The following is a 26,636-nucleotide window of genomic DNA, read 5'->3' as shown; positions in this document are numbered from 1 at the left end:
GTTACACCATGCAGCAAAAAGGTCAAGGTGATTCTGGAGAAGGCGTTGGGACCGTTGGAGGGTAGGAGCGAGGGCGAGGAATGCGGTGTCATCAACATATTGCAAGAGGTGTACTTGAGGGGGGGTTGGGGCATATCTGCCGTGTACAGGAGGTAGAGGAGAGGAGAGAGGACAGAGCCCTGGGGCAACCCTGCAGAGGGGAAGAAGGTGTGGGAATTGGCATTATGGATGGTAACATAGGAGGGGCAGTGGGAGAGGAAGGAGGCCATCAGACGGATGTAGTTGATAGGAAGGGCGTAGGTTTGGAGTTTAAACAGGAGACCGGGATGCCAGACACGGTCGTAGGCCTTTTCGAGGTCAAGGGAGACAAAAATGGTGGAGCGACGGGAGTTAAGCTGGAGGGAGAGGAGATGAGTGAGGCGGAGGAGTTGGTCATCAGCAGAGAAGGAAGGTCGAAAGCCACATTGGGTGTTGGAGAGGAGGTGGTTTTGGCGGGGGTGGTGATGGATGCGCTGGGAATGGATGGATTCCATGAGCTTGCTGAACACCGATTTGAGACAGATGGGACGATAAGGAAGAGGCATCAGATATAGGCTTGTTGGGTTTGGAGAACATCAGGATACAGGAGGTTTTCCACAGGTCGGGATAGAAGCCAGTGGCAAGGATGACATTGTAGAGGGTGGCAAGGGCTGAAAGGAATGAGGGAGGGCAGTGTTTGAGGTGGCGGTAGGTAATGCAGTCGTGGCCGGGAGCAGTGTTGCGTTTAGTGCGGAGTGTGAGGCTGATGTCCTGTGTTGTAATGGGAGTGTTAAGTTCAGATGGTGGTGTGTAGCCCAAGTACTGGAAGCTAGGAGCAAGGGGAGGAATGGAGGTATTCGTACGGTCCATGACATCAGGGATGAGGGAATAATCAAAGTGGGGATCATCTGGGACGGAAAAAACATCGGAGAGGTGAGAGGCAAAGTGGTAGGCCTTACTGAGGTTGTCAGGAAAGGGACGGTCATTAAGGAGGAGAGGGTACTGGGGGGTGGGGCGGTTCCCAGTAAGGCAGTGGAAAGCAGACCAATACTTGGAAGAGTTTATGGGGAGCGAGGTGCTGAGTTGTGTACATGTCTGGCGCCAGGCACGGCGTTTCTTTGCAGTAAGCAGGTTGCGGATGTGTCGTAATTGCCGGTGGCGGGTAAGTGTATCCCGGTCATGAGTGCGGAGAAAAGAGCGGTAGAGGCGGCGGGACTCTCAAAGGAGAAGGACGGCCTGTGGAGGCAGGGCGGGGCAGTGAGGGTGGATGGCTTTGGTGGGGATGTGGGTGACAACGGCGTCAGACAAGGTCTGGTGCAGGAAGGCAGCAGTGCGAGAGATGTCATCAGGAGATTGGAGGGTAAGGTCGTGGCCGTCAACCTGGGTGTGAATGGAGTCCTGGTAGGCATCCCAGTTGGCACGGGAGTAATCATGGACAAGTGTAGGAGGAACGTCGGGGCGAGGAGCGTCGCAGGGATGGCGACCATTAGAGATAGTGAGGAGAACAGGAGCATGGTCACTGCCAATGAGGTCAAGGACATCTGCGGTGATGCGCCCAAAGAGGTTGGGAGAGGCAGGGACCACATTGGGAGTGGTGTTGGATTCGGGTCGGGTGTGCTGAGGCAGGGGAACCAGGTCTCCCTGCAGGGTGGTGAGAAACTGATGCCACTGCTGGAGGTCGGCAGGATCACGGCTGTGGATATTGAGGTCGGCGGCAATCACATAGGTGGAAAAGGTGCGGTGAATGTAGGCCAGGAAATCGTACGGGATGGGGGTGCGAGGGCGGACATAAATGGTGGCACAGGTGATGGTAAGGGTGGGCAACAAGAGGCTGAGGGTGAGATGCTCGGCAGGATTGTTAAGGAGAGGTTGGGGCCGGACAGGGAGGTGCTTGAGGTGGCCTATAGCAACTCTGCCACGCGCCAGAGGGTACGGGTTATCGGTGCTGTGAGGGGTGTAAGGAGCCGTGGAGATGGAGATACGGGGTTGAAGGAAGGTTTCATTTAGGACGAAGGCATCCACGTGGTGCTGACGGATGATGTGGAGGAAGAGGAGTTTGTGGGTGGGCAGGGAGCGAATGTTGTGGTACAGAATATGGTAGGGTTGTTGTACCATGGGAGGGGAGAGTTAGACGAGGGTTGTGAGGGGGGTGAAGGTGAAGTGGGCCTGGTTGTGGGAGTATGTGGCATAGGTGGTAAGATGGAAGATGGAACGGGCAGCGAGGGCGATTTGGGAAAGGGTGTGGGAGCGCTGGAAGGGGTGGATGTTTTGGAGCACAATGGTGATGAAACGGATGATGTCCTCTGCAGTAGGTGGAGGGCGGAGCGAGTTGTTGGGGTGGATGGGGTCATCAACAGGACGGACAGGGGGATTATCGCGCGGCGGCGTTGGAATTTATCATGACGGGAGCAGGCAATACGCGTGCGCGGGAAGACGCTCATAGTTGAAGGAAGCGGCGCTCCTGGTGCCCTCTACTGGGAGCTGCAGAGAGGCCATCCGCGCGTGTGCTATGGGCAATAACTGTGCTGCCGGACGCTCCTGCGGTTAAAGTCTGAACTAAATCTCAGCTACGCGTTGCGTCACTTGAGGAAACGGAAGTTCTTGTTTTCCCTGTTTTTGATTTAAAGGCAGCCAGTGCTGGATTCCAGACGGCGCTCAGCTGAAAACCTGCATCCCTGTTGATAAGATTGTCCGCCGTACGAATATGAATGGCCTCCTTAATAACGCAGTCCCAGAAAGATGACGCTGGGGATATTTGACTGACAGATGTGATAAAAGTGGTATTACACGATAAGAAATGCCAGTAAGTAGAAGGGGATATTTCCAGAAAGAAATCGATAAGTGCAGACAAACTGCAAGAAACAAACCCCGAGAGATGAATGAAAGAACGAGATCACATGGGCATACAGTCGGAATTGCGGTCCAAGGGAGTTACAGTCAATTCCAAATGATGAAAAAAGATCGCCGGCCGCGGTGGTCTAGTGGTTCTAGGCGCGCAGTCCGGAACCGCGGGACTGCTACGGTCGCAGGTTCGAATCCTGCCTCGGGCATGGATGTGTGTGATGTCCTTAGGTTAGTTAGGTTTAAGTAGTTCTAAGTTCTAGGGGACTGATGACCTCAGACGTTAGGTCCCATAGTGCTCAGAGACATTTGAACCATTTGAACCAAAGCGGAACAAATAATCTCCAACTATTTAGGAGGTCGCTGGCCGCACAACATCTAGTTGAATGGGTTGCTCCAGTGAAGCGAAATGATCATTAGCTACTCCGAGATCGAGGAGCATTTATTCACGAGTTGCCTAGTAGCGGTCACTGGGTAACTGTCACGTTTTCTACTCTTGCTTATCAATAAAGAAAATTAGTCGAGTTACCTAACTGTATCGGGAACGCATCTGTTATCCAATCTGGACTTTTCTTCTAACACTCAAACCTCCAGATGTCTGACACTCAGATCGGTACCAAACTTTGTACGCTGACAGAGTATCAACCAAAACTGTGATTTAGTTCACACTATATACTGTCGTCCAGCAGAACGGGCGTAAACATTAATTAAAAGTAACACCAGAACTGCATGTGCACAGCAAAAGCGCGTCTTTGAGTGTTTAATGTTTATGGCTTCCATAGGTGAATTGGTAGAGCGTTGGATACCCAATGATACCGGATTCAAATCCCATTCATTGCAATTTTTTTAACTGTATACGCACGAAACTGTTACATGGCAGAACATTTTCCGGACATGTAAAAAGTCTCTTTGGAGTTTGGGAGTCTGTTTTCGCTTCGTTAGTTTACAGTAGGAGATCTGTTGAGTAGCTGTGTATAGATGGGTGATGGGTGATGAAACAGCTAGTGCATTTGTAGTTTCACAAAATAACCATAAACTGTGTGAGAATACAATAAAGAAACAACTGCGTCACATGTGCAGAGGTATTAATAGTAACAGTGTTAATAACAACAGTAATAACAATAATAATATTTTATTGCAAACAGCAGCGTCGTGTACATTAGATGTGGGTGTTGTGGCTAGAGTCTCGTGTTTGTGCACATACAGACAAATGGGCCTGCAGTTGTTATCCAGTTTGCAAGCCACAGGTACTGCTGTTGTGCGACATTAACCCGTGAAACATTATTGACATTCTCGTCGAACTGTTGCATAGCGACTGTTGTGTACGTAAAACAATACAAATAACAGAATATGGGAGAATGTGTGCAGCACTCCTTCTGGTGGCATAATTGGTCAATAGAATGCGTCGAACGTCACAGAAGAGGAAACATTCTATATAGACGAGTGCACGGCAGGTGGAGTGGAGTTGTTCTTTTGTGACCTTGCGAATGGACTAGAGTCGTCGTCTTCTATATCGTCACCCGAAGGGTTCTCAAGTAATGGAAATGAAGAAATACCACAGAAGGAGAAAAAGGTAGCGTTTCACTCAAGAAACGAAAAGATCTAAATTCTCACATATGTGCTTAACATCAAAAACCAGCCGAAGTCATCCAAAACATTTGGATATCGCACTATGTCTGCAATGAAAAACAGATTTCGCACTAGATATCCAGTACCGTGTATGTTGCATGTATGCAATTTGCAGTGGGAAAGTGGAGAGTTAATGTCCATAAGGGAGAAGTGCAAGAATATTACAATTCATGTGATGGGGACTGTTGAACACCGCCGCCAGGAAGATCAACGTATTCACGATGTAGGTATCAAATTGTAGGTGAAAACAAAAGCCAGAGAGTTAAATTTCCCAAGATATTAGGAATAACTTAAATTAGAAGTAACACATAGAAAATATCGTGGGGAAGGCGAACCAAAGACTGCGTTTTATTAGCAGGACACCTAGAAAATGTAACATCTGCTAAAGAGACAAAGAGACTGCCTACACTACGCTTGGCCGTCCTCTTTTAGAATACTGCTGCGAGGTGTGGGATCCGCACCAGATAGGATTGAAGGAATACACAGAGAAAGTTCAAATAAGGGCAGCATATTTTGTACTATCGCGAAGTAGGGGAGAGAGTGTCACTGAAATGATACGGAGTATGGGGTGGACATCATTAAAAACAAAGGCATTCTTCCTTGCTGCGGAATCTTCTAACGAAATGGCAATCACCAACTTTCTCCTCCGAATGCCAAAATATTTTGTTGACGCCGACTTACATAGGGCGAAATAATCATCGTAAAGGGGAATCAGAGCTCCCACTGAAAGATATAGGTGTTCGTTTATTCCGCGCGCTGTACGAGATTGGAATAATAGAAAGTTATTGTAAAAGTGGTTCGAAAACCCTCTTTCAGGCACTTACATGTGATTTACAGAGTATGCATGTAGATGTAGATATAGATATGTTGCCAGTGGCAGTCGGTTCTTGCGCTAGACACATAAAAACAATACTGTAAGCCGTGAAGTCAAATCTCTTGTTACAGTGAAAATGTACCACAACAGAAACTACATCCAGTAAACGGTAGAGAACTGGCAACGAACAGACGAATCCCACCAACCATCTCCAAAAAGATGGACATTCAGTGTCTACCAAGTTCTGTTTCAGACACAAGCTTTCATTCTGCAATCCTTAGGGTGGATGCACAAAGGTGGGATTCGTGAAATGTGCTTGGTGTGCGAAAGTAATTTCCTTCACACTCTTCTTCGTATGGAACCTTTGTTGTGAAGCTTTTGTTCCTGAATGAATGATACTGCGTGTGTGTGTGCGTGTGCGTGTGTTGTGTGTGTGTGTGTGTTTGTGTGTGTGTGTGTGTTTGTGTGTGTGTGTGTATGTGGTCGTGTTTGATTGATTTTTAACGTTATGTACTTATTGTTAATCTTATTATTACTCCTACTAGTTTCATCATGTGTATTATTAATATTATTATTGTTATTACTGAAACTTCCTGGCAGATTAAAACTGTGTACCAGACCGAGACTCGAACAAGGTTCGCAGGAGAGCTTCTGTAAAGTTTGGAAGGTAGGAGACGAGATACTGGCAGAAGTAAAGCTGTGAGCACGGGGCGTCAGTTGTGCTTGGGTAGCTCAGTTGGTAGAGCATTTGCCCGCGAAAGGCAAAGGTCTCGACTTCGAGTCTCGGTCCGGCACACAGTTTTAATCTGCCAGGAAGTTTCATATCAGCGCACACTCTGCTGCAGAGTGAAAATCTCATTCTGGATTCTTATTACTATTGCTACTACTTCCACACGTGTGATCCAATACTTTATTTTTCTGTTCTGATTGTATGTTCTGGGAAACTAAAAATGCACTATTTCGAGATTTACTGCTTTCAAAGCAACAAAGCCAAAGCGTACTGCCAAGAGAATATTGCTGTAAATTCCAGACATCCCTTTTACATGTCATAAACATGTTGTCCCATATAACACATTCACGCCTAATACAGTAAAATGTTGTTTTTATTGTGTTTTGAACGCTAAAGCCTTGGAACGACGGTATAAATGCACTACCAACCCACCCATCGAAGCCACAAAGTTTAACTGTTCACAGATATGTTTCAAGTTCTGGTGTTACTTTTACTTAACGTTTACGCCCGTTCTACTTAGGCGACAGCATACAGTACGAACTAAATCGGAGTTATGGTTGATACTCTATCGACAGATAACGTTTGGTACCGATATGAATGCCTGACATCTGGAGGTTTGAGTGTAAGTGATTTTTACTGAATTTTTGTCTATTATCCTCACCCCACTCATACGATTCGGACTGCCTTGAACAAAGGTGGTTACTTATATTAAGAGTGCCATTTGTAGGTACATAGCCACTGCCCTTATCTGTGATTGTGGTCCAAGGTGACGTGGAATATGTGCAATTTCACGTATCACATTCTTTGAAACCTGCTCGTTCTCATCTGATATTTGTTATCTGTCCACTTTTATATACAAGAGTAGAGGTTTTTTTTCCTAAATACCATTCTCATCTTCTTCACATTCACTCACATCCACTTCATCTCCAAGCTGTATAAGCTCCTCGATAACACGCCCGGGTTCCCGGGTTCGATTCCCGGCGGGGAATCTGCCTCGTGATGACTGGGTGTTGTGTGATGTCCTTAGGTTAGTTAAGTTTAAGTAGTTCTAAGTTCTAGGGGACTGATGACCATAGATGTTAAATCCCATAGTGCTCAGAGCCATTTTTTTGCTCCTCGATAATATTTGCATCAGTACCACGCTCATCTTCATTTCAAAAATTAATTCATAATCACTAACACTCTACTGGAAATCTGTTAAAGCCTGCTAGTGGCTATAGCCCCTTCAAACCGTATATTATCATTCATGGGCAATAAATTATAGCAGCACGTCTTACTTCAACAAAACTCAATTTCAGACTGTGAATTTGTCGTACCATGACACGTGTAAAGCTGAAATACTAAACACCTTTTTCCAAAGCTGTTTCACAGAGGAAGACCGCATTGCAGTTCCTTCTCTAGATCCTCGCACGAACGAAAAAATGGCTGACATCGAAATAAGAATCCATGGAATAGAAAAGCAACTGGAATCACTCAACAGAGGAAAGTCCACTGGACCTGACGGGATACCAATTCGATTCTACACAGAGTACGCGAAAGAACTTGCCCTCCTTCTAACAGCTGTGTACCGCAAGTCTCTAGAGGAACGGAAGGTTCCAAATGATTGGAAAAGAGCACAGGGAGTCCCAGTCTTCAAGAAGGGTCGTCGAGCAGATGTGCATACCTATAGACCTATATCTCTGACGTCGATCTGTTGTAGAATTTTAGAACATCCTTTTTGCTCACGTATCATGTCGTTTTTGGAAATCCAGAATCTACTCTGTAGGAATCAACATGGATTCCGGAAACAGCGATCGTGTGAGACCCAACTCGCTTTATTTGTTCATGAGACCCAGAAAATATTAGATACAGGCTCCCAGGTAGATGCTATTTTCCTTGACTTCCGGAAGGCGTTCGATACAGTTCCGCACTGTCGCCTGATAAACAAAGTAAGAGCCTACGGAATATCAGACCAGCTGTGTGGCTGGATTGAAGAGTTTTTAGCAAACAGAACACAGCATGTTGTTATCAATGGGGAGACGTCTACAGACGTTAAAGTAACCTCTGGCGTGCCACAGGGGAGTGTTATGGGACCATTGCTTTTCACAATATATGTAAATGACCTAGTAGATAGCGTCGGAAGTTCCATGCGGCTTTTCGCGGATGATGCTGTAGTATACAGAGAAGTTGCACCATTAGAAAATTGTAGCGAAATGCAGGAAGATCTGCAGCGGATAGGCACTTGGTGCAGGGAGTGGCAACTGACTCTTAACATAGACAAATGTAATGTATTGCGAATACATAGAAAGAAGGATCCTTTATTGTATGATTATATGATAGCGGAACAAACACTGGTAGCAGTTACTTCTGTAAAACATCCGGGAGTATGCGTGCGGAACGATTTGGAGTGGAATGATCATATAAAATGAATTGTTGGTAAGGCGGGTGCCAGGTTGAGATTCATTGGGAGAGTCCTTAGAAAATGTAGTCCATCAACAAAGGAGGTGGTTTACAAAACACTCGTTCGACCTATACTTGAGTATTGCTCATCAGTGTGGGATCCGTATCAGATCGGGTTGACGGAGGAGATAGAGAAGATCCAAAGAAGAGCGGCGCGTTTCGTCACAGGGTTATTTGTTAACCGTGGTAGCGTTACGGAGATGTTTAGCAAACTCAAGTGGCAGACTCTGCAAGAGAGGCGCTCTGCATCGCGGTGTAGCTTGCTCGCCAGGTTTCGAGAGAGTGCGTTTCTGGATGAGGTATCGAATATATTGCTTCCTCCTACTTATACCTCCCGAGGAGATCACGAATGTAAAATTAGAGAGATTCGAGCGCGTACGGAGGCTTTCAGACAGTCGTTCTTCCCGCGAACCATACGCGACTTGAACAGAAAACGGAGGTAATGACCGTGGCACGTAAAGTGCCCTCCACCACACACCGTTGGGTTGCTTGCGGAGTATAAATATTGATGTAGATGTAGAATGCACAGTTTTCATTTTCTACAAATATTTGCAACAGTGGACGTATAAATGTCGGTTTATATGGTTCAAATGGCTCTGAGCACTATGGGACTTAACTTCAGAGGTCATCAGTCCTCTAGAACTTAGAACAACTTAAACCTAACTAACCTAAGGACATCACACACATCCATGCCCGAGGCACGATTCGAACCTGTGACCGTAGCGGTCGCGCGGTTCCAGACTGTAGCGCCTAGAACCACTCGGATACCACAGCCGGCTGGGTTTAGAAGCTGCATTGTTGCAATGTTTTGAATTTCGTAATAAATTTAAACTACATCACTGAAAGTCACATATTATATACGTGGAGTAATTTGTGAAATAACTGCAAAAATTTCAAATCATTGTACTGCGCACCATAATATAACCATAAAAATTTTAGTTAGTTATAATAAAAAGTCTATGAAAAGGATATGAGGAAAATCAGAAGTTTACATCAACATTAAAACTGTTTCTTTATAGTCTAAAAAGACATTAGATATCACACGAGAGTTAATGCGCTCTTGTTATCGCGGGTCGGAATTTGAATCTTTTTCGTCGTAAAGTTTAAACTGCTCCTTCATTAGTATTAGTACAGGGGTAAATAGAGAGATTACACTTGGATGGTACAGCTCTTCCTCAATGAGAGCACCTGGTTTAAATTTTTTACGTGAATAATGTAACTCGTCCTAGTTGACGCTGTACCTTTGCTTGGTTCTGTTTGATTAGGCTTCTGTCACGGCACTGTTTCATGAAAATTTCACCCTAGCTGTAATACACTTGTATTACATTTATCACGACTTGGTGTTGTTGGTTTATTACTGAAGAGTTAATAGCTGTTGCCTTCAGATACAAGCATCATTGTTCCCATTTTTGTTTGTTTGTTTGTTTGGGAAGCTAAGATTATTTATTAGCACCATGAAAGGTTATTTGAATTACGTTTATGTGGACAGGCAATGCAATGTTTAATTTAGGAAACACTGAAGAGCCGGGTGCTTTTGTGAACTGGTTATTGTGCGTTTCTTAAATCGCTTCTATTTGTTTTAGAACTACCACTGACTGTGAAAGTAGGCCAGATCCTGTAGAGCGTCGTGTGCAGTACTGTGAATTCGTGCCGGGTTTGAGCTTTGCTCACATTCGGATGATTGTAAAAGAACACTAACTCGAAATCTGGCGTTTTTAATTGTGTTGTAAGCCTTCGGGCAATCATTTGTATTGTGGTACTTACGAGCACAGTGTTGTTTTATATTAATAAAATTGTTGTTATGCGAGTAATGTTTCTTTCAAGACATACCCCTACCACTCCCCAAACACCTTGCTGACTAGCTATTTCAGCCACCTTTCTAGAAAACTTCATTTATCTGATGAGCAATACAGCACATTTTGGCTGCCATCACAACAAAATAGTGAAAGAGGTTGCGATGAAAATGGGTGGTAAATTGCATTCCATCTGTCGCTGCTTGAACTATTCTGAATGAAATATTTTAGTGCTACAGCTATTTATTTGACTCTGTTGTAATCGCACGCCTTTACACTGCAGTATGACGACTCCAGAAATGGAAATGTCAGTTCCACTGCCATTCTTTTTGTAGAACTTGCAAAGGACGCTGTAGGTGATGTTGGCCAAATCGTCCCACTCAGAAATTAATCCAGCCCGTGTGATGAGAGTGGCGCATCCAGAATTCCTAAGTTTTGACAGGGAGCTGGAGCTGTGGCTGAAATACATTTCCAATTTGGGGCAGCTATTTGTTGCCCCATAAATCACAGATGTCACGCAACACAATGCGGTTTTACTTGTATATTCTGGTGCAACTATTTAAAGCCTTATTCAGAAGCTTATATCTGAGGTAGATCTTAGAGACTATTATTTGCAAATACATATAGCGGCTGCTAGCAAAACGTTTTTCCGTTGTTCTAAGTGGGCAAAGCTACCGGTTTCAAGTGGCCAAATTTACCGTTAGCGGTTGATGAGCGACTGTAAATTCCAACGTCTCAATGACAAACGTGAGCAATAATATACATGGTAAACAGTGAGAGATATGATTGTAGTAGATTCGCCAGACGAGTTCACGAAAACTGATTCTTGAAGTTAATTAATCCGTCTTTTGATGTCTGTTTACCACTCATCGCTGTTTTTCAACAAACAATGACGCCTTCCGTGGCACCGTAGGATCCCTCTGTCGTATATCAGGCTGAGCCAAGGACGATGACGTCCCGCCCCTCCCACCACCTCTCCACTTGAAATGATGAGCTGGACGCAGCCGTCAACTCTCCAGGCACAGTATTAAAATAAGTTCCCACTTAGATACGCGCATGTCTTAATTGTTTTGTAATTCATTAGGGTGAGAAATATCGTTTTCTAAGGGACGAGTGTAATTCTTGTCACAAAAAAGGCCAAAAAGCCCAGCCACTGTATGAAAGTGGTCACACGTCTTACTGCCGATAGTTTGGACAGAGAACAAGTTTGGGCAGGTCCTTTTTACGCCTTCATGTCAATGCAGTTTTACCATGTCCCACAAAATCATTAAATTTAGACGTGGCAGTCAATGATACGCCTGACACGGATTCACTGACAACAGTTCTTAATTTGCAAAGTCGATGAAAATGCTCACCACGTCTCAGTCCGTCTCACAGTAAGGTGATAGAGTGATGATTGCATAGCAGCGTGCCGTCATTAGTGTACTAAAGTACGTTATAGGGGTACCATAGTCTCAGCAAAGTTCTGTGTTCAATGACAACTGGATAGTTACGCTTACCAAAGACCCCACTATTACTCTCCAAAAAGAAATTAGAACTGGGATTCAAAATACTAAAAATTTTATAGGAGAGTTCCGAAAGAAGGGGCTGATAAACATGAATCCCAAGCCCCCTAAATTGAGAAGCCAGTTTAGAGTTCATAAGTTAAATCACCCAGTTCGCCCTATCGTTGACAGTACGGGAAGTGCCTATCATAAGCTGGCGAAATACTTGCATACTAAGATTAAAGAAAATTTCGTTTTTAGTAAAAACTATTCTGTTAAAAATTCCATTCATTTAGCTACTAGTTTACGCGAGGTATCTTGTTCTGAAGATTCTAAACTAGTATCGTTTGATGTTACAAGTTTATACACTAATGTACCGGTCGACCACACACTGCAAAATCTAGAGTGCGATTATGTCACCCTAAAAAACTTTTGGATAAAGAGGTCAACGAGTTGATGATGCTGCTACGGATCGTTTTAAAACACAACTACTTTACATTTAGTGGGAGATTTTACTTACAACCAACAGGTTTGGCTATGGGAAGCACCCTAGCTGGGATTTTATCAGAAATTTTTATGAACTACTTAGAGTCTGACTTAGAGTCCGATACTAGGTCCTTAAATTTTTCGGACCTCACTTTAACTGTGGTTGACAACCGCATTGAATTTAACATTTTTCGGAAAAACACGTTTTCCGACAATGTTATACCTGCAGACTCGGCCCATCCGTACGCCAATAAGATGGCCTTTTTTCATTCTAATATCCATCGAGTTACAGTTATCCATCTTGCACCAGATGCGGTAGAAACTGAACTGTTCACACTTGAGAATATTGCTATAACTAATGGCTATAAGCCTCAGTTGGTAAGACAGATGTATAACAAGAAAATAAATAAAAATAATATTACGTCTTCCACCCTAGGGGATGCGTTAGATGACAAACAGGTGGCAACGATATCTATCCCTTACATAGGCAATATAAGTTACAAATTGGCGCGTTTACTCAGAGCCCATAATTTCAGAGTCGCCTATTCTACTAATAATACTTTACATAGGAAATTAATTCCGTCCTTCCAGAGTAAGAGGGCTAAACTTTCCCAATCAGGAGTATATAAAATTACATGCGGGGAATGTCCAAAATTTTACATCGGGCAAACGGGGCGAGCTCTGGGTCTCAGGTATAAAGGGCATATTTCTACTAGAAGCGGTGACGGTACTAAGGGCTGTACTTATGCGGAACACCTTGTGCAAACGGCTCGTGCGCCGAGCCCTCCAGTTAATATCGAGTTACTTCATGCCGAGGTTAAGGGCTCAAAACTGGATGTTTTGGAAGAAATGCAAATCTTTAAGCATCTGCAACTGTTAAAGACAATATCCTCAATGACCAACTCCTACTAAGAAATAGAATACTTTTTGAAGGTTTCGCGCCTTTACTTTGTTCTTCATACTTGTAAATCTGATGATTTGGTGATTATCACATGCGCGCGCTGATTGGCGAGCGCGGTTGGTCAAGCTGTTCATCTTCTTTCTCTTTAGCCTCATTTTCCTTTTACGATGAAGGTGATTTTAGCCCGTTGAACACCTCGCGTTTTATCCCTATATCTTTATTACCACGACGTCTTTAGATTACGTTCCCTCAGCCCCCACCCCCCTCCCCCCGGCTAACTACTGGCTTCTTTAGGTATAGTTTTTAAGAGTTCCTCTTGGTGTCATAGGTAGCTTCATATTTAAGTTTCTTTACTAGCGTAAGCAACCGTGTGCGGTTATTTTTAGGTTTCATCTCCTATTTAGTTCGTCTCTTGTTCTGTCCATTTCATTTTTTGATATACGTTGATCCACGGTTGGGGATATATGGGCTATTTAGCCCCGACCCATATATAAACTTTCTCGTATTCGTATGCGCATGCGCATTCAAGTAACGTCCCTTGCCTTGCGCATGTGCATAGATAGCGGGTCAAGCTTGTAAGTGAGCGACCGTTTGTAGCTGCAGTTTATGGCGGATCATGGCCCATCGAACATAGGCTGGTGTGAGGTGGAGCGTACACCATTAAGTTAAGTAGTGGTTTTGACTTTGTACATATGTACTGTTTGTGTTTTCCTTTTCTTTTTCGTTTATAAATGTATAGCTATGGTATTATTTAAATCATTGACAAAGGTCTTCTTAGGCACTTGTGGATTTTATTGTTGTTCTGAAGAAGGTGTAGTTATCTACGCCGAAACCTGGGTTAACACTTTACAGTAGGTGCTTTTTTCTCAATCGAGTCGGGGTTTTAGTTTTTTAACATATTAACCAACGATTGCTGACGCGCTGCGATGTTGAAGGTTCTTAAGTTCTGTGTTCACATAATTGCATTTTGAGTGTGGAGTTAAGAAATTAATATAGTCAGAACATTCCCACTTACAGATGTGTCCTGACAGGTACTTTTAATCCTGCTTTTAAACCTAGACTGTCAACACCGGCACGGGGTGGCCGAGCGGTTCTAGGCGCTACAGTCTGGATCCGCGTGACCGCTACGGTCGCAGGTTTGATTCTTGCCTCGGGCATGGATGTGTGTGATGTACTTCGGTTAGTTAGGTTTAAGTAGTTCTAAGTTCTAGGAGAGTGATGACCTCAGAAGTTAAATCCCATAGTCCTCAGAGGCATTTGAACCATTTTACACTGTCAAAAATCTTTTGTCTCTACCTTCAAGTGGGTGTACCCCCCTTGTAAAATATTTATGGCCACATGTCCAAACGAAGATTTTTGCTCTTTACCTTGTCAAAGATGGTTCCTGCAGTTTACCAACGTTTACAAAAGTTACTATCTACATAAAATTAATATAATACTCATTATCTCAGACTAAAGAAAATATGCAAACAAAAAGGTAACAGCATCTATGCAGATTTCTTCGGATTAATCCTCAGTGATGAAAATAGTGAACAGCTTAACACAACAGATAAAAATTAATCGTAGTTTAACCAATACGTGTGCTCCACTCCTTGTAATTTGTGAACGTAGAAATTTTTAGAATCCATTGCTTAGCGACAGGGGCCTCTACGGAATGCGTATTCTGTCGAAGCACAGAACCTTAGAGAGAGAAAAAGCGTGCGAAGGGCGTTCCGCAGAATTGGCTAATTCGTCACTGTTAGCGAATGAGGTGGCGTCAGCAATGTCCGTATATCTGGAACACCGGAAACGTGCATATGTCTGTATTTATCGACCAAGTATCTGTGATATACAGATCGTACTGTTTCCCCAGATGGTAGCTTAGAGTTGTTTATATTGCCGGTATTGTACTTTCGTGAACGTAGAGAGCAGCAAGACTAAAGCTGAAAAATTATACGAACAAATATAAACGATTTGGACAAAGTGTATCTGTCTCCATGATGTACGGTTTATGACATTTGCTATGAGTATATTAACGGGTATTATTTTCAGATTTGATTCAACTTTGCTTCAGTAGTTAACGTTCCGCAAACATTAAACATTTAGACAATTAGATTTATCTGACAATAAAAAGTGGTCATGTCTTACACGTGGGATAACTAAATGTGACTGGAGCAGCGACAAAGAACAGTAATCACAATCAGAAATGAATTATTTGTCTTAGCCTATAGTCGCACTGTGTTTGCTTTGATGTATAACTCATTAAATTTATTTTCTGAGGAGTTCCGCCTGGAGCAAAACACATTTTTTTTCTTTTCATCTGCTACCATATACACCTTAACGACTGCAGATGACGGAATATGAAAGGACAGAAAGTATAACGCAAAATATAAAAAACCAGGAAAATCACAGTCTGTTGTAACAAGGATTATATGCACAAAACGATGTTTGTTTTACAAGCTGAAACAGGTATGTGTACAAGTAATAAAGAGCATTATTTCGTTTAATAGAAGAAAATAAAAGCCCACTGAAGATGCTGAAGCTTCAGCGGCATGTGTCTGGGCATTACAAGAAAAGAAAGAAATTGTTTTGCTCAGGGCGAACCACCTCCAGAAACAAATTTATTTTTAACCAGACGTGGAAAGACGATCTTCAGCTTCAAGATGATTACTTCATTTATAATGTATATACATAGCGAACAACAAAATTCAGGATACACAGTCGTCCAGTTACTCAAATCTAGGGTAACTGAAACTGCCAATGCAAATGCTTCAGTTGAAAGAACTTTAAGATAGCTGCCGTTGTACATATTGGAAAGGCAAGAGAGTGGGTAGCGAAATCCAGACTCTGTCACATATCAACAGTAAAAATGACTGTTTACTGCCTCGAAGGCTAATGGCCATGCTCTAGGCAGAGTGACAAACACCCACAGTAAAGGTGAAAGAGGAGAAATTCCTGGAAAGCGCACTCGATAAAAGCGTCGCTCTTGAAAAACAAGATTCGCACATTGAGTCCTAGTCCGGTCTACAGTTTTAATCCTCCAGCAGCTTTCAAGTAAACACCTTTGTTACATACAGAGTGAAACATTCATTGTGGTACAGAACAGCTGTTGACAGTCCCTTACCCCCCTCCCTTCGCCCCATTATGCTTATTCTGAATAAATATTTGAAACGTCTTTTGCGTAAACTGTATATGCTATTTAGGTGATGAATGATGGAAATCCATTAATAGCTCAACTAACTTATTCTCGTTTCGGTAGTCTCTATCTGCGCATAATAAAGCACTGTTTTTTCCTGTTAAGAGAAAGGGCAAAGCATGAGATCGGAGCTCGCTATCACTTACCCTCTTCTCTTGTTAGATCCTACAGCATACACTAAATTGAAATACTATGACTTTCCCCGAAAGAAGCAATGTTCGCTCAAAGTATCATCTTGGCTTCAGGGAGAACGGCTCAAGTGAAGCGCAGATTCCTTTATTCGACCCTGACGTGTTCCAAAGAATTGCTGTAGGGGAACAGATTCCATCCTCGTTTTTTTCCCAACAGTCATGCACGACGGTGCCTACTGTTAAGCAAGATGCTGTCGTAAGGGGTATCGTCGCAAATATCCCGATGACTCGAGGAATACTCGCCTAACAGAACCCAGTTCGTTATACTAAATGATAATTTTACACTAAAACGAATATAACTCCGGTTGCATACCAAGAGAAGACATAAGAACTTCTACTGTTTTTAGTATGCTTGAACTGGAGTAGTGGAAATCAGTATAAGGCCAGAGTAAAGTAATATACAATGTCTAAAACATATATATGTATTGTATTTATAATGGAAGTAGCAGATACATACAAGAAGTAAACAATCGTGATGGAATCACGTAATTGCTTTCATAACACAAGTAACCAAATAAAGCGTTTTGATTTCCTAAATGGAAATCGGTGTAAAGCTACTCGCTGTCCTGTTGTGTTACTGCACTGTTAGTACTTGTCCAGGCTCTGTTCTTTCAAATTACCTCATTGATTTTGTTAGGGTTTGTACTTCTTTTGGTGTCACGTATCGATACTACACTACACGCGTCTTTTGATTGGGAACGGAACCTCAGGTTTCAGTCAGACACCAATAGCGATCGCGCTGGATCAGGTATGCAGTGGTATTCACCTACTGAGTCACGCCTCCAGTGGCTCTGGAGTGTGAGAGCCCTCTACCGCCGCGATGTAGGGTAGCAGGAGGCAATCGCTCTACCAACTTGCGCTAGGAGCCTTTTCTTTCTGACAATGAGAGCTGATTCGGTTGCTGTACTACTTGTAATGAGTCTTTGTGTGCTTGGACAAATGCGTATTACGTAAATTTCTTTTCTTTCCCTTGTGTGTGTGCTAATCATTTCTGCTCCTGTCCACTTTCGTAGACTACTCTTGCCACACCTCTTTATAGCCCACCTCTCCTGCATGTTATGCGCAAAGTCGTACAAAACAGTTCTTGCAGTGAAATTGCCGGTCGCTCTGCTGCTGTCGCTGTTTTCATCTGACATATGACCTCAAATTGCCTTCCATTCTGATAAACAGTACTTGCGAGTATTCCCAAAAGCTCTTACGCGAGTTTCAGATCAGGGCTCTGTACAGGCCAGGGTAGGGAATCGCCATCTTTATCTTAAAACCTCTTTTTTGTTGTTTGGTTTGATTTGTGGGGCGCTCAACTGCGCAGTCACCAGCGCCCATACAAAGTCCCAATTTTTACAGACTCCAATTTTTTCCACAGTCCAATCTAGCCACTGTCACGAATGATGATGATGATGATGATGAAGATGATGACGAAATGATGAGGACAACACAAACACCCAGTTCCCAGACGGAGAAAATCCCCGACCCTGCCGGGAATCGAAGCCACGACCCCGTGATCCAGAGGCAGCAACGCTAGCCAATAGCCAAGAGCGGCAGACCACTTTTTTGTTGTAGAAGAAACGTGCACAGTTGCATTGTCTTTCTGAAACATCAGACTTCATACATTCTTAACAATTATATCTGTAGCATTTCAGTGTATGTGTTGCAGTTCATTCTAACGTTCAACCAAGCAAATGCTTGATCTACCTTTAGTGCAGAAGACTGCCCAAATCCTAACACTTTCACCGCCACGATTCTCCTCATTCTTAGCTGCTGTCCTGTTTTCTGACGATGCCAATTACATTGAAATCCATCTCGAGCATATAAATTAAAGTTCTTCTCATCACTGAAGACCCTTTTATCCCATTCTCACTTCCATGGCATATGTGTGTCAGCAAAGCTGGATCCAGCCTGTTTACTTTTACGTGGTTTTTTTGTTTTTTTTTTTGTTTTTAAAAAGTCAGGTTAGCGCGAACGCCATCCGGAATTCCAAAAATTACCCGTTTTTTGTGGTTTATTTATTATCATTACATCGTTAAAACATAACATTTTTACAACAATATATGAACAGAAATGTAATTGTTAGTAGCAGGTCAATATTAAACAGAATTGAGATCCTTTAAAGAAAACAGAATTGAAAACAAAAACGAAAATGATTGTAAAGTGTTACAAGTTATTCACAGAGTGGTTTTGGTAACAATCCTAAAGAAATGTGCATGAGTTGCGAAATTTTAAACAAATTGAAATAAGTGTATCATATAGTAATTAAAAGAAAATGGACAACTCTAATGAAAAATGAGAAACGAAATGGGTACTTCTACCGAAGATATTCACTGTAACTGAAACATCCTCGTTAGAGCAGGTTTCTAAAGTAGTTTGTCGAGTGCAAGACGTCTGCCATTTGATAAAATATTTCGTTATTGTCTGGAAGTTACTGGCAACTGTAACTCAGCAATAAGTTGAAAAGAATAATGATTTGTGGCCTTTGCTTTAGGTAAAAGTAGCCGTTTATATACCTCAGATAATTTTCTACATCGCCCGTATTTTCCGCTCTGTCCATATTGTGCGCCCCATCCAACGAAATTATAATTCACTGTACCTGAGAGTTGCAATTTCTTGATAATTTGAGGATTAGAGAGTTCCATTTCCTCCTACGCACCGATTTTTACTTTTTCACCACTTGCCATCAGTTTTCCGGGATGCACTGTCGTGGTTTATGCGCAGTATAGTTGTATGTTTCCTTTCTGCAGGAAAGGCACGTACGCACTCGCTTACTGCACAGAACTGGCAGCCTTCATACGGGATACTACCCTCTACCACCTCAATCGTTGATGTCTTGCTATACACTGTATTACTGGCATCAAATACGATACCATTGGACTGCATTTGTCAGTACATTGGATCTTATACTATCGCAAGTACACTGTGCACAAATATTCAAACTGACAATTTTAATTTTCCCGCAGTTATTCACACCTTTATATTGATTTCCACGACTGTATCTACCAGATACTATCACAAGCGACTAACACTGAACGAAGCCAACATTAATGGTGCACGACGAGCGAAGTATTTAAATTAGATAGTATAATTCCAGCACTCTGATAGAAAAGCTGAGGCAATTTTAGTCTTGTGTTAAATCAGTAATCGGATCCAAACCATCTGTCCAGAACCATGTGACAATAATGACACTGAAATGGAGAATGACGGAGAGAAGACCTTAATATTATCTTCCTTTTCTAAAAAAAAATATTTCACCGCCGGAAATCACACTGCGGTTTCTCCTTCAGAATCGTCACGCAAGCTTCAGGATGGCATGTGTCCAAATAAGTGACTGCGTGATAGGAAATCAACTAGAATTGCTCTAAAGAAGTAAGGTGACTAGATGTGATCGGATACCACTTCGATTCCATATAATGCAAAAGACCTTGCTCTTCTTCCAGCAGCCGGCCGGAGTGGCCAAGCGGTTCTAGGCGCTACAGTCTGGAACCGCGCGACCGCTACGCTCGCAGGTTCGAATCCTGCCTTGGGGATGGATGCGTGTGATGTCCTTAGGTCGGTTAGGTTTAAGTTGTTCTAAGTTCTAGGGGAGTGATGACCTCAGAAGTTTAGTCCCATAGTGCTCAGAGCCATTTGAACCATTTTTCTTCCAGCAGCTGTGCATCATTAACCTCGCCGTTGAGCGCCCATAAGCAGCAAACACAAACAAGCACACACACACACATACACACACACACATACACACACAGACACACACAGACACACACAGACACACACAGACACAAACAGACACACACAGACACACACAGACACACACAGACACACACAGACACACACAGACACACACATACACACACATACACACACATACACACACATACACACACATACACACACATACACACACATACACACACATACACACACATACACACACATACACACACATACACACACATACACACACATACACACACATACACACACATACACATACACATACACATACACACACACATACACACACACACACACACACACACACAGAGAGAGAGAGAGAGAGAGAGAGAGAGAGAGAGAGAGAGAGAGCGAAGCGTTCACAGTGATTGGAAACATGCGCTGGTCATACTCGTTTCCCACAACAATCGTAGAACAGAGACCAAAAGTATATGCCATTACCGCTGAAGGCACTAAGTAGAAGAATATAGGGACACATATTTTATGTTTTATGGAGACAAAAACTCACCACTCCAGGAAATAACATAGAGCAGATAACAATCGAGTGGTATCAAGTTGGCTCTTTTCGGCCACGAATTCCAGAAGGATGGAGATACGCCGTCCGGGTTGCTGCCGTGTTTCCTGACTTCAAGAAGGTGCGAAATGACACCTAATGAACAAAAAACGAGCGTACTGAATATTGGATCAGACTTGGGACTGTATTGATGAAGTGTAGGAAACAGAACCTGCCATTGTTAATAGAGAGAGAAAGATAATCAGAGGTAATAATAACTTCGGACATACCCGAACGGAATGTTATAAAGCGACTACTTTTTAGAGTGTAATACACGAGGTGCGGCTAGAAAAAAACCGGACTGATGCTGGAAAAAAACATTTATTTACAATTATTTACAATTTTATGTTATCTCCTTCAATGTACTCTCCTCCTCGGTCTCTACACCGCTCCATACGAATTTTCCACTGTTCATAGCAATACTGCAGATCATTTTCGGTAAGTCCATACATTACTTCCGTCGCTTTTTCTTTTACTGCTTCAACAGTCTCAAATCTAGTTCCTTTCAAAGCTGACTTGACTTTAGGGAAAAGAGTAGGGTGGATGATCTAAGATGGGAATGTTGTGTTTTGCCAAAAACGTCTTCACTGACAACGCACTGTGAGCTGGGGCATTGTCTTGGTGAAGGATCCATGACTTTTTTCTCCACAAATCGTTCCGTTTTCTCCGTACTCGCTCACGTAGGGTAGCCCGGACGTTCACTGTTTGTCCCTCTGGTACCCAATCAATGTGCACAATCCCTTTGATGTCAATAAAACAATCATCATTGCCTTGAATTTCGATTTTGACATTCGTGCTTTTTTATGTCGTGGAGAACCAGGAGTTTTCCAATGCATCGATTGGCGTTTAGTTTCAGGATCGTAAGTAAAAAACCACGATTCATCGCAAGTAATAACATTTTGTAAGAAGGTGGGATCACTTTCAATGTTTTCCAGGATGTCAGAACAAATCATTCTTCGGCGTTCCTTCTGTTCAATTGTGAGACACTTTGGAACCATTTTTGAACACACTTTGTTCATGTTGAAACTTTCATGAAGAATCTGCCTAACACTTTCCTTGTCAACTCCTGTTAACTCAGACACTGCTCTGATTGTTAAACGGCGATCTTGTCGAACAAGTTTACCGATTTTTTCAATGTTTGCATCCGTTTTTGCTGACAATGGTCTGCCAGTGCGAGTGTCATCACTGGTCTTCGCGGCCATCTTTAAATCGTTTAAACCGCTCAAACACTTGTGTTCGCGATAAACAATCATCGCCGTACACTTGTTGTAACATTACAAACGTTTCACTTGCAGATTTTCCTAGTTTGAAACAAAATTTGATGTTAACACGCTGTTCTTTCTGTACACTCAACATTTTCCGACGCACAGACAAAACGTCAACTACTTAAAACAGACGCCACGGGAAGACTGAGTGCAGGAGGCAGATGAAAGTCGAGCAGTAGGCAGAGCGAGAGTCACGTGACATGCCACGCGACTTTCAGCCTTATTGCATTCATTTTATTGTTTCACCAGTACTAGTCCGGTTTTTTTCTAGCCACACCTCGTATATCTATTTAAAAATAAATGTAAATATTAGTTTATTCAAAATCGTGTCCATCCAAAAGTTCTTGACCGATTGGAGTCTAATGCAGGCGTGTATAACTATTTCAGATTTTTTGTAACAAAGTTTCCCTATTACTAATTTTATAAAAAATAGGAAATCGCATATATTATAAAGTAGGTACATAAAAACACATGGGTATTTTAATGCAACGTTATCCTCCAAATATCAAAGCATTCGGATAAAAAAACTTTCGGATACTTGCCATTAGCAAGATTTACTGTGTGAAATTTTAAATTTTCCCGGCGAACTAAATATTCAAAAAGATTTCGGGCTTGCAGCCGGTCGTCGTTAGCTTCCATCGACGATATTTTGACTGCACAACTACCACCCATCCTCAGGTGAGCCACCGAAGACTGACGAAGACGCCCTCCATTCCGCAATATATAGCGTGCAGCGAGTATTCCGCGCATGCATCAAAATCATATTAACAGACGAACAACACCGACCGCCAGCAGCGCCTGCAGAACTCAGCCAGCCTGAGTGGCCGAGCGGTTCTAGGGGCTACAGTCTGCAACCGCGCGACCGCTACGGTCGCAGGTTCGAATTCTGCCTCTGGCATGGATGTGTGTGATGTCCTTAGGTTAGTTAGGTTTAAGTAGTTCTAAGTTCTAGGGGACTGATGACCTCAGCTGTTAAGTCCCATAGTGCACAGAGCCCTTTGAACCAATTATTTTTTTTCTCTCTCTCTCTCTCTCTCTCTCTCTCTCTCTCCGCAGAACTCAGCTGCCTTCGGCGTTGTCAATTTCCGCAGCCATCGGAGTACTCTGACGTCTTCGTCCGGAGCTGATCTTAGAGATGACGGGGTTCCACGAATTATCTAGCTGGTCGCCATTGTCACGGTTCATAAGATTGTCTGTCATGCGAATTTCCACTGATTCTTTTATGACGGAGTCCCAAAAGTATGTTACTGTGACCAAAATTGTTGTCTTGTCATACTCCATTGAGTGTCCAGTGGAAATGCAATGCTCAGCAATTGCAGACTTGCTAGGTTGCAAAAGGCGAGTACAGCGTTGATGTTCAGTGCAACGTTGTTCTACAGTTCGCAATGTTTGTCCTATATATGACATGCCACACTGACAAGGTATTTTATACATTTCCGCTTTCCGCAATACCAGATCGTCTTTCACTGATCCCAGCAGGTCGTAAATCTTCGATGGTGGACGGAAAATTACTTTCACTTCGAAACCGTGGAGGATTCTTGCAATTTTGAAGGACATGTTGCCAACAAAGGGAAGAAATGCTAAAGATTTAGTAGGCGTGCTCTCTTCTTTCTCCACTCCCTGTTTCTTTGGCTCAATTGCAAGTGCCTTGCTAATTTGCCTTGTAGAATATCCATTCTCTTTGAAAACCCTCTTCAGGTGGGCAAGCTCTTCAGGCAAACTATCTGCATCTGACACTTCATGAGCTCTGTGCACAAGTGTTTTAAGTATACTCATTGTTTGCGATGGGTGATGGCAGCTGGACGAATTTAAATACAAATCAGTATGTGTGGGCTTTCGATAAACTGAATGCCCCAGAGAGCCATCATTCTTCCGTCTAACTAGCACATCCAAGAAAGGGAGGCAACCATTTTTCTCTAATTTCACGGTAAACCGAATGTTATGAATGGAGTTGAAATGATCTAAAAACTCCATTAATTTTTCTTCTCCATGAGGCCACACTACGAAACTGTCGTCCATGTACCTCCAAGAAACAGTTGGTTTGAGGGCTGCTGATTCAAGTGCTCTCTCCTCAAAATCCTCCATAAAAATGTTGGCCACCAAGAGAGACAAGGGGCTACAGAAGAGTTTCTTGGACCGCGACTTCACATCCCGAAAGATTTACCAACAGCTATGTCATATGGTAGTGAAAGCCTTCATACTTGTTTTTGCCAGAAGAGCCTTCTTTCCATGTGCTACCCGCATCTTTAGGTCTCCGTGCTTTGTTCTCATTGTGAATTTTGATTTTAAAGTAGTAGAATCCTTTAAGTTCGCCTACCTCGTGGTCCTCAAATTTCACTGCAAGTTTCTCGCTATCCTTATTTCTGCCACTGCGCATTACTTCCTCCTTTCTTCGGTTTACTCTCAATCTCTATTCTGTGCTCAGTAGTTTGTTCCTTCTGTAGCATGTGCTAATTCGACTACTGAACACGTCCTGTAATTCTTTCTCACTTGCTTTGATTATAACAATGTCATTAGATGATCTTATCATTGATACATTCCACTCGGTAAACTTTCTTTTGCCCTCGTCATTGGTTCTCCCATGTACAACAGCAGCGAGAGACTGTGGAGATTGTACCCGTCACATCCTTTTTAATGCGATAACATTTTCTCTCATTCAGTCCCATGTTTCGCATTCTGTTGTATATTTTGTATATTACCCGTTTCCCTCTTGACTCTACTTCTACTGTTCTGAGAATCTCCTGCATTCCACATGGTTGAATGCTTATTGCAGTTCGACAAACTTGTCTTGGTTTTTCTTAAATCTTGTCTCAATTATCATGTGCCACGTCGCAACTGCCTTCCAGGTTCCTTTTACATTTCTTAATGCAAAAGTGATCGGCGTCAAACGGAATCCTTGATTTCCTTTTCCATTCTTCTGTACACTATTCTCTTTATCAACTTCGACGCATCAGCAGTGAAGATGATTTGGGGTAGTTCTCACATTTACCCACACTTGCTATTTTTGGAACTGTCTTCAAGATTTTTCCCGAAAGTCTAACGCTGTGTGCAGGCTCACATATCCTGCAATCAATCTGAGTGGTGTTTGACTGCCAGTCCACTAAATAATTTTAATAATTCCGCAAAAATGTTTCATTTAACTGCCACCCTTTATTCGACTGACTTCCAAAGCTCTATTAAACTCTAGCCATAATAATGAACCCCTACATATTTCATAACGACTCCTGTTTCTACTTCTATCAAGTCGGGAGACGTAGAGTCATTCAATTTACAATTCGCTCACTCCTCTGCTTTTAACAATGAAATCTTCCTTTGTGACTGACATACCTTCTTTGATGTCTGCATTCGTTTCCTCCAGGCAATTCGTCTTGGCTTCACTGCACTTCGTATTTATTTCATTTCTGATCGATTTATATTGCCGTGCCACTTTCTTGCCCTGAACATTTTTGCACCTTATTCTCTCACCGATCACTTGAAGAATTTCCTCTGTTACCTAAAACTTATTTGCAGTTACCTACTTGTACATACTGTTGTGTGTCCTGCTTCCATTCCTCTGCAAGAGACCTGAGCATTGAGGCATTCATTATCGCGGTATCTACAGTCTTAGAGAACTCCAATGCCACTCCACACTCCTCAGTGCATCAGAATCGCATTTCTTTCGACACCGATTCTCCCCCCTGCGGGTCCGGGGTAAGAATAGGCCCGAGGTATTCCTGCCTGTCGTAAGAGGCGACTAAAAGGAGTTTCAACCGTTTCAGCCTTCCATGTGATGGTCCCCCTTGGGGTTTGACCTCCATTTTTCAAAATTCTACAGAAGTACGAGCCTTTTGGGGAAGGACACCTTATGTGGTGTATCACTGGTCCTCAGTGCACTAAGACCTTGGCACTCAGCATTGTAACGGCGTTGTAACCATACCCACTATTCCTCAAATAGGGCCTAAACGCCTGATGGGTTGTACAAGTTATGCCCATAGTGCGTCCCCATCTGCACCTACGATCATGATGGACTTTCCATGGCACCCGAAATCCAGCACGGTAGCCAGCCCGTTGTGGTGGGGTCGTCATGTACCCTCTAGGTTGTAGCCCCCTGACAACACAGGGATCGTAGTGCCGATACCTGAACTGCAACCTCCCCACGTCGGCCAAGGAGTAGATGCCCATCTCCTTGGGGCATCAGGACTCCTGGCAACGGTCATCCTGCCAGGTGGCCCTTGCTGAGGCTGGATGGCGCCCGTGGGGAGAGCCCCTGGTCGGAAAGGGTGGTATCGGGGCGGACGTTTTGCAGATGAAACGTCAACATGTACCAGGTCGCTCTGCGGCCGAGTCTTTTAAAAAGAAAGGTACTGTCTCTGGTTCTGGTTCTCCTGCCCTTTCCCCCTTGGCCACTCCCTAGGAGGAGGGACAGGCCCGCCGGCTTGGGGCGAAGTACTTCCCCCGCTATTTAGTCTGTTCTCGGACCGATGGGGGGACGTTCGCCACCTCCAAGCCCATGTTCTTTGTTCAGCACATCGAGGACATCTTCGGGGAAATCGAGGCTCTCAGTAAAATGCGTTCAGGGTCCGTTCTTATAAAGACCACCTCCACCACACAGTCG

The sequence above is a fragment of the Schistocerca nitens genome, chromosome 2 (assembly GCF_023898315.1).
Source record: "Schistocerca nitens isolate TAMUIC-IGC-003100 chromosome 2, iqSchNite1.1, whole genome shotgun sequence".
Classification (NCBI taxonomy): domain Eukaryota; kingdom Metazoa; phylum Arthropoda; class Insecta; order Orthoptera; family Acrididae; genus Schistocerca; species Schistocerca nitens.
Note: the sequence above shows the minus strand (reverse complement) of the source record.